Source organism: Loxodonta africana, chromosome 6 (genome assembly GCF_030014295.1).
Source record: "Loxodonta africana isolate mLoxAfr1 chromosome 6, mLoxAfr1.hap2, whole genome shotgun sequence".
NCBI lineage: Eukaryota > Metazoa > Chordata > Mammalia > Proboscidea > Elephantidae > Loxodonta > Loxodonta africana.
In genome coordinates, this window is record NC_087347.1 from 10,971,162 (window position 1) to 10,980,306 (window position 9,145).

The window sequence follows — 9,145 nt, forward strand, 5'->3', positions numbered from 1 at the left end:
AGACGAATGGATAAACCAAATGTGGTACAATTATTCAGCCATACAGAGAAATGAAGCTCTGAGACATGCTACAACATGAATGAACTTCAAAAACGACATGCTAAGTGAAACAAGCTAGACACACAAGGACAAATATTGTGTGATCCTGCTTACATGTAATGTCTAGGATAGGCAAATTTATAGAAACAGAAAGTAGATTAGATTAGTGGGGATGGTGGGGGTGGGGAGCTCCTGCTTACTGGGTACAGAGTTTCTGTTTGGGATGATGAAAAATTTTCAGAAATAGTGGTGATAATTGCACAACATCGTGAATGTAATTCATGTCACTCTATTGCACACTTGAAAATGGTTAAAATGGCAAAATTTATGTGATATGTATTTTCCCACAATTTTTTAAAAAGTATATTCTAGGGGAATGATAACACTAAACAAATAATTAAATAAAAACATTAGATAATCCATTTAAAGTACTTGGCATATATTAAGTGCTCAATTAAGACAGTCAAGTTCTCTAGGTACTGGGGACACAGTTGTGAGCAAAGCAAAGAGCCCACTCTCCTGGATCCAACATTCTGGGGAGGAACCATGTTAGGCAAATAAGCATATGCTATAATTTTTTATATCAGGTGATCGAAACCCTGGCGGCCTAGCGGTTAAAAGCTACAGTTGGGTTTTTTTTTTTTTTATATAATATCGTGTGATGCTGCCTATTGTTGTTGTGTCCTGTGGAGTCAATTTGGACTCATAGCGACCGCATAGGATAGAGTAGAACTAACTGTCCCATATTGTTTCCTAGGCTGTGATCTTTATGGGAGCAGATAAACAGGTCTTTTCTCTGGTGGAGCAGCTGGCAGGTTTGAACTGCCAACCTTTCAGTTAGCAGATGAGCACTTAACCATTGTACCACCAGAGCGCCTTCTGATGGTGCCTAAAACCCACTGCCATCGAGTCGATTCTGACTCATAGCAACCCTATAGGACAGAGTAGAACTGCCCCATAGGGTTTCCAAGGAGTGGCTAGTGGATTCGAACTGCCAACCTTTTCTTTAGCAGCCGACCTCTTAGCCACTGAGCCACCAGGGCTCCTGAGGGTGCCTACTCGGATGAAAATAAATCAGTGTGAGGGGCAGACAGTAAGGGTGAGATTTGGGGTGGTCAGGGAAGGGGTGTTTCAGCAGAGACAGAATGAGCCGGCAGTTACGGGAATTCTTGTTATACTATTACACCATCCCTTCTGCATGTTCCCACAGTGCTTTCCTGTTGCCCTGTAACCAGTCCTTTCCGGGTGGGTCTGAATTTCCACTAGACGGTGAACCAGGACTGAGCCGGCACCCATACTGGTGTCCCACGTGGCAGACTCTCCATAAAGGGCTGTAGATCGACTACCACCCTACCTGGGGAGTCAGTGGGGTGTGTGGATGTGGAATCCTAGGTCTTGAAGTATGAATTGTTGTTGTGTGCCATCGAGTCAATTCCAGCTCTACAGGACAGAGTAGAACTGCCCCATAGGGTTTCCAAGGCTTTCTCCCACAGGACTGCTAGTGGGTTCAAACTGCGGACCTTTGGGTTAGCAACCGGGTCTTAACCATTGTACCACCAGGGCTTCTGAAATATGAGTTAGGGTAGTAGAGTTTTTTTTGGCTCTGCTCTTTCTTCTATTCCTTTCCACATCACAATTCCACCCAAAACAATCACCAAGGCCCAGCTTGCCTCTGGGAGGAGAGTTTGGCCCCATGCCAGGATGCGCAGTCGTGCTTGGGGAAACCCGAGGGCTGCAGGGCTGGGGTTAGGGCAGAGAGAAGGAAGCAGGGAAAGGTTGTTCTTGTCCAGTCAATTCCAACTCATAGCTCCCCCATATGACAGAGCAGAACTGCCCCACACAGTTTTCTTGGCTGTAATCTTTACGGAAGCAGATTGCCAGGTCTTTCTTTCGCAAAGGCTCTGGGTAGGTTCTGGGTATGCTCCAACCGCAAAACTTTTGGTTAGCAGCCCAGCCGTTTAACAAGGCTTCTGAGGACTGAAATAGAAAGTCTAAATTAGTTTAAATGTAGATGCAGTTTAGCATCTGGAGGTTGGGGGAGGAAAGAGTGGGGGGGCTCCCTTCCAGGCGCCCTCTCCTTGAGGACAGCTCCGCCTCCGCCTCCACAGCAGCCCACCCCTGCTCCCGCCAGGAGTGGAAACTGTTTCGGTTCTGGCTGCTGAGAGCCGTTTCCTCCCAAGGAAATAATGTCTCACCGCCGCTGAGGCAAGACCTGCCCCGGAATTTCCCTGTGAGGAGCAACGCCCTCCCAGCGGCCAGCCCAGCAGCTCCGAGGTGGGGACACGCCCAGAGCCTGCATGTGCACAGCCCCAGGGGAGACACACCCAGAGATATGTAAACAGAAACAGAAACACGCTGGGAAAACTCACCTGTTGGGGACCGGGGCCTGCGGCTCAGTTCTAGCTCCAGCAGGGACTCCATTTACCTGTGAGCCCTTTCCTGAACCCAGTGTCCGCCTCTAAAATATTAAGGTTGTCGCGTGCTGTGGTGTCGATTCCTACTCATAGAGACCCCATGTGACAGAGTAGAAATGCCCCATAAGGTTTTCTAGGTTGTAATCTTTACGGGAGCAGATCGCCAGGTCTTTTCTCCCTCAGAGCGGCTGGTGAGTTCGAACCGCTAAGCTTTTGGTGAGTAACTGACCACTTAACCATGGAGTCACCAGGGCTCCTTAAATGTTAAGGTAGATTTTTTAAATATCAAAATAGAGCAGAACGTCAAAGGAGTAACCCTAAAAATTCTCCAATTATTTCAAAGCTGTTGCTTTCATTGCTCACAATATTTAAAAAAAAAAAAATTAACAATTTCTTTCAGAACCAGCAGTCAGCCTTGTTACACCCATGGATGTTTCATCTTTGCTTACAGAGTTCACCGCCCTCTACGAGGAGACTTTGATCTAATTCCAAATATCGAATCCAGAAGAGTCCCAAGAGGAAGGTGAAAAGTGTTAGGCAGGTGCCGCCACCCCTGCCAACAACACCGATGCCCAAATGGGCCTCCAGAGAGGGACAGCCACCCCCGGAAGGGCCCGTTCAGCTCTCTGAACTCTCAGTCACACTGTTGTTGTGGTTAGGTGCCGTGGAGTTGATCTCAGCCCACAGCGACTCCCGTGTGCAGAGTAGAGCTGCTCCGTAGGGTTTTCACGGCTGTGACTTTTTGGAAGCAGGTTGCCAGGCCTGTCTTCAGAGGTGAGGCGCGTCTGGGTGTGTTCAAGCTGCCAACCTTTTGGCTGGAATAAAGTGCTTAACTCTTCGTGCTGTTCAGGGACGCCTCAGCTAGGGTCCTGCTAGTGAAAACTAAACCAAGCTTGCTGCTGTAGAGTGGATTCTGACTCATGGCAACCCTGTTGTTAGAGAGTAGACTGCTCCATAGGATTTTCTTGGCTGTAATCTTTACAGAGGAGCCCTGGTGGCACAGTGGTTAAGAGCTTGGCTGCTAACCAAAAGGTCGGCAGTTTTAATCCACCAGCTGCTCCTTGGAAACCTTATGGGGCAGTTCGACTGTGTCCTATAGGGTTAGAATTAATTTGACAGCAATGCATTTCCTTTGGGTTTAATCTTTACGGAAGCACTTCGCCAGGGCTTTCTTCCGCGGTGCTGGTTGGTGGGTTTGAACCACCAAACTTTAGGTTAGTAGCCATTCGCAAACCTCTTGTGCCACCTAGGGACCTTTTAGGGGCCTGCTAGAGCCTTGTAAACAATCCAACACTCAGAAACAAAGTCCTGGGCACATGAAGCCATGCAGAAATGTCCATTTCAGCCACAACCTCTGGAGGCAGCAGTTTGGGGGACACCTCCAAGTACCTCCCATGCTTCTGTGCATGGCTTCACTAGGACCAAGGAGCCCTGGTGATGCCATGGTTAAGGCGATCGACTGCTAACTGAAAGGTCGTTGCGAACCACCAGCGGCTCCACTGGAGGAAGATGTGGCAGTCGGTTTTCTTTGTAGATACTTACAGCCTTGGAAACCCTGTGGTGTCACTACGAGTTGGAATCCACCCATCGGCAGCAAGTTTTGGTTTGTTGTCACTAGGACCAGAGGACAGTGGTTTGATCACAGACTTGATCTTGTGGGGACAGTCAGCCCTGGACACCAGCCCCACAGGCTGTCCTCATAGACTTTAGAAATAGAGTGATTGCTACCTGGACAGACACACCATGTCCCCAGGCGACGCGGAATGGTGGGCGGGCAGCCGCTGCACAGTGTCACACAGCAGGTTGGGAAGACCTGGACATTTCCCCGTACAGGTGGAATCCCGATGCAGACGCCCTGGCCCAGCAAATACCCTATCCTGGAGCCTTCACTGGGGAAACAGTACATAATTCAAGAGCCCACTCACCCACACCCCAAAATGCTTACCTACCCTCCCCGCCCCAATTCCTAGCTACCCCTCAGGAACACGTACACACTCTTTTGGACAAAGTCTAGACTTTTCACCTCCTTTTGTTTCCTCTTGGGAAACCTTTGGCTTTTCCATTTTAATCAGCCAGTGAGCGACCGTCTATTTCTGTCCCTTTTGGGCATTAGCCAAAGATTGTTCTTTTGAAATGCCCAGAGTCAGTTACAAAGAAGGCCTCTGACCTTTGTTTTCAAACTGAACTCTGCAACCACTAAACACAGAATCTGACAACTGAGTGAACAATTTTTTACACTTACAAACTGCTCGAGTTGTTTTTTTTTTTTTCAACCCTTGAGTGTAGGAGAAAGGCCAATTTACTGGCTTTTCCGTGATTCATAATTCTAATTTGGTAAACAGAAAATAACCACCACTTTGGAGTCTTGGAAGCGTTTGGTGAACAACAGGAAACAGCCTCCTCTGGGTGGTGCCTCTCACTCCTAAAAAGGTTCCCGGCTTCTCTTTCCTGTTGGACAGATAAACTGAGGACTGGGCCTCGGTTTGGTTTTCACATTCCAGCCTAACTTGTGATTTAGGGTGTTTGGCTTCCTGTTGGGTGGACAGCAGTGCTCGAGGTTGGGTCCAAGCACAGGTGTCCAAGCACAGGTCTCAAGGGTCCTGAGAGGGCCCAGCTGTGTGGATTCCGTGTTCTAGTAAGGATTTTTCGGGTACTACATTTTACATTGGCTTTTCGATTAGAAAATCTGGTCTCCTTAGTCCAGGCAGCCATCTCCCCAATCCCATCCCCCACAAGACTAACCTAGCCCTTTCCTACCCTACAGATCCTCCCTCCCTTACTCCTTTCCACAACTTCTGTCAGGAATTGAAGGGTGAACCTGAGGCAGCTGCTCTTAGTGAACAGGGTTCTCTGTGGACCCGTAGTCCAGTATCGGGCACTTGACATTCCTCATTATTCTGAACTCTGCCTTTTTTCTGTCACATTTCCACTCTTTTGATGTTTCCTCACACCAGGGCCACATTCAGCCTCCCCTCCCAAAGTTTATGTTCGCCCCTCCCTCAAAACTCCTCTCTGCTCTTTCTGTTTTTATCTGCAAAATTAATCAGTGCTTCACTAAAGACAGAAATAAACAAAAGAGCCTACTAGATTTAAACTTTTTGATGGAAAACTTCTGTGTGTCAAAACCCACAAACAAAAAACGAGTTTAAAAGGCAGACTTGGAAAACATATTTTCAGGACAAAAGTAGGAGACAGGCAAGCATCTTTAGTATTACAAAGGGCTTTTATAATGCTTTGGGCACCAAAGACAGAGGAGGAAGTGAGCAAGCTGATTAACCAACAAACAACAATGAAACAAATGCTTAACAATGTGAAGAAAATCTTCAACTCCTTAATAGTCAAAGCAAGGCAGAACAAAGCCATTTGAGATGTTATTTCTCCCATTACCTATCAGATTAGTAAATGAATACCCACTGTAGAGGAGGGAGGGACTGAGGCAGGGGCCTTCTCACTAATTATTTCCGTTGTTAGTTTCAACTCATGGCCAACCCATGTGTGTCAGAGTAGAACTATGGTCCGTAGGGTTTTAAGCCTGTGACCTTTTGGAAGCAGATCGCCAGGCCTGTCTTCTGAAGTGCATCTGGGTGAGTTTGAACCGCCAACCTTTCTGCTAGTAGTCAAGCACTTAACCGTTTGCACCACCCAGGGACCATGGAGGAAAATTAGGCCTTAAAATTACCAAAACCTTTTGACCTGTTAATTATGCTTCTTGAAGGAATGTTTACGTACATGTCCAAAATGTAGTTAAAAGAATGCTCAGCACAGTACTGTTGCTCAAACAAAAAGATGTATTTAAACTTTGTCTTCTCTTCCTAGATTGTACACCCAATTCACTTGGGCCTGTTTTATGTTATATTTAAGTTTTGAACACACTGAGCCAGAATGCTTGTTTTGTCTTTTAGTACCTCAGTAAAAATGCGGTTTGATAAGAAATACTCCGAGCTGAAAACCCGTGGAGTCGATTCCGACTCATAGTGATCCCACAGGACAGAGTAGAAATGCCCTGTAAGATTTCCAAGGAGGAGCTGGTGGATGTGAACTGCAGACCTTTTGTTTAGCAGCCAAGCCCTTAACCACTGTGCAGGGCTCCTGGGGTGAGTCTTATCTGGCTCTGTGAACTGAAGAAAGGCTTTTCCCGTCAGTTTCCTGCTCTGAGTTGGGACGGGCCTTGAGTTGAGTGAGGCCCAAGTCCCCGGTGATGGGAGAAGATGCTGTGTGAAGAGAAGTCAGAGATGGAGCAGGAGAGGAACTCTTGGAAAGTAGCTTGGAGACTGGATTACAGGTAACTGGAGCCGTGATGCTGAGCCAGTCTGGGTGAGAAGTCCTTCAACAGGCTGAGTCAGGTTTTCATGCCATCTGTGTCCCCTGTCACCCACCCTGCTGTCGCCATGGCACTGGGCCATCTCAGCCATCCCAGAAGGAAAGGTTTTCTGGGACCTGTGAGATCCACCACTGCCATCAGGAGATGTGACCTGAAAAAGCTCTATCACCCGAACTCTCCTTTGTGAGTTCACTGACTTCACTCCTTTTACCATCATCCTCTAGTTCCATAACATTGTCCAGGACTCTTCAGTTCCCACTGTCCCAGCACAACAGCATCATCCTCAAGGTGGCAATTAAAGCAGACTTACCCTGGGCTTGAGTTGGAACTGCCCTGTTTCCCAGCATCCCTTGATGGTAAGCTCATAACCCTCCCCACAATATGGCTGCCTCCAGACCAGCCTAGGTCCGTGTGACCAAGCCCAGCTCTCCAGGCAAGTTATGTTGTTGTTAGGCACCATGGAACCTAAGTTATCTTTGTCATCACCTTTTGTGTACCTCCCATGAAGTCAGTCATCATTTCCTCTGATTCTTTCCCTAACGTGGCTCTTGGCCTGGCCATTTCTTTTCCACTCTCATCTTCCTTATGCCAGCCCTCCTCCCCTAGGCTAGTCAGAAATATGGTCACGCTGAGTAAAATTCTGTCTTCTCTAGAATGACATACACTCACTTCTATTCTCTTATTCTAGTTTGGGGATATTCAGACTTTATTTTTAGCCACAGATCCAGGTTTTTGACAGCCCCAAATGTAAAACATAAATGCTGGGCTTAGCCCTGGTCGATGGTAGGGGGCTGGGGGCAGGAGCCATCCTCTCATGAGAACCCCTCCTCCAGCCCTTCTCCACACCCACCATGCCACACCTGCTCCCCTACCCCACGGTAGAATCCTTACTGAGGTGGCTCCATTACCTGGTTACCTGTCAAATCATCTGAAAATGTTAAGTGGATATGCATTCTGGAGTCCTGCTGACCTCCCGACTCAGCGTCTTGGGCCAGGGGGCCTGTACTCTTCAGCAAGCCCCTGAGAGAGTCTGAAGCAGCTGGTCTGTACCTTCTGCCTCTGCCAGTTGCTCTCCAACGGGGGCCTGCTCTCTGGCCAAAGGAGTTTCCAGCCTTCAAACCTGCCTGCCTGCCCCCTTCCCTCTCTCAGCTCTGCCCCCTGAGATACCCGTTCACCTGGTCAAATTGTCTTCTTTCAGTTGCTTCTTTGAAATCATTCCTTCCCTGCTTCATCCCCCTGCAGGAGCTCATCCTAGGTCTCAGGCTGTGGCCCTCAGGGGAGTCCTTCCCGGAGGGCACTGAGCCACATCTCGGGGCGGGGATCCTGATAGCACCCCCTCGGCCTCCTCACCCCCCCATCTCCTACCCCTAACCCCTTTCTGAACTGCTCTGGCCACCCAACACCTGGGGTCTCCACAGCCAGACAAAGCCCCTAGGTATTGCTCCCCTTTGAAGTCCACACTTGGTCTCCACAGGAGGTGGAGGAGGGTGTGGGAAAGTTTCTTAGGGGAGCTCCTTCGGGCTGTGCCTCAAGTTCATCTCTGCAAACAGTCACCCCCAGACTTCTGTGAGCCTCTGGAGTCTTCACCTTCCAGAGAGGGAGCTACGGGCTCTGGAGCATCTCCCGGGGTGCTGCTCACACCAACCCCAGAATATCTTCTGACAACCAGGGCTTCCAGGAACCCAGAAACCCCCTGAGACAGGCATGCAAATCAATAGAGTGGCTGGTCGAGAAGGGTTCCTCGCTCCTCTGAAGGAGGAAGAACAGAAGATGTAAACCAAAGACTTAGGCCTTCCCTCATAACATAAAAACAAAAATGTTAAGTTATGAAACATTCCCCCAAAGTACAAAACGTAATACGACAGACACAAATGGATCTACCAATAAGATTAAATGGATGCTAATATTTTGTCTTATTTTCTTCAGTTTTTTTTTTTTCTTAATTTTTTTTAAAGAAATAAAGCTTTACGGAAATAGCCACAGGCCCACCTGCTTTTCCCTGCCTCTCTCCCCAGAGGTAACCATCCCCACGCATGTTTTTATGCCTTTGCTACATGTCATATATACTCCTCTAACCAGAAAGTGCTATATTTTTGTGTTTTGAAATTTTATATAAATGGAATCGCTGGGTGTGCCCTTTTGTCACCTGCTTTATTAACTCACTATCGTGTTTTTGTGTTTTTGAGACTTTTCTATGTTGATACATGAAGCTGTAGTTTATTTATTTTAATTATTGTATAGAATACCTTCCCAGGAGCAAGTTAGACTTCCTTTTGGCCTTTCTTCTGCTGAGAGACAGAGTTTTTTCACTTTTTTCCCCTCGTGCTATTATAAACAGTGCTTTGATAAGTATCTTTGTACTTGTTTTCTG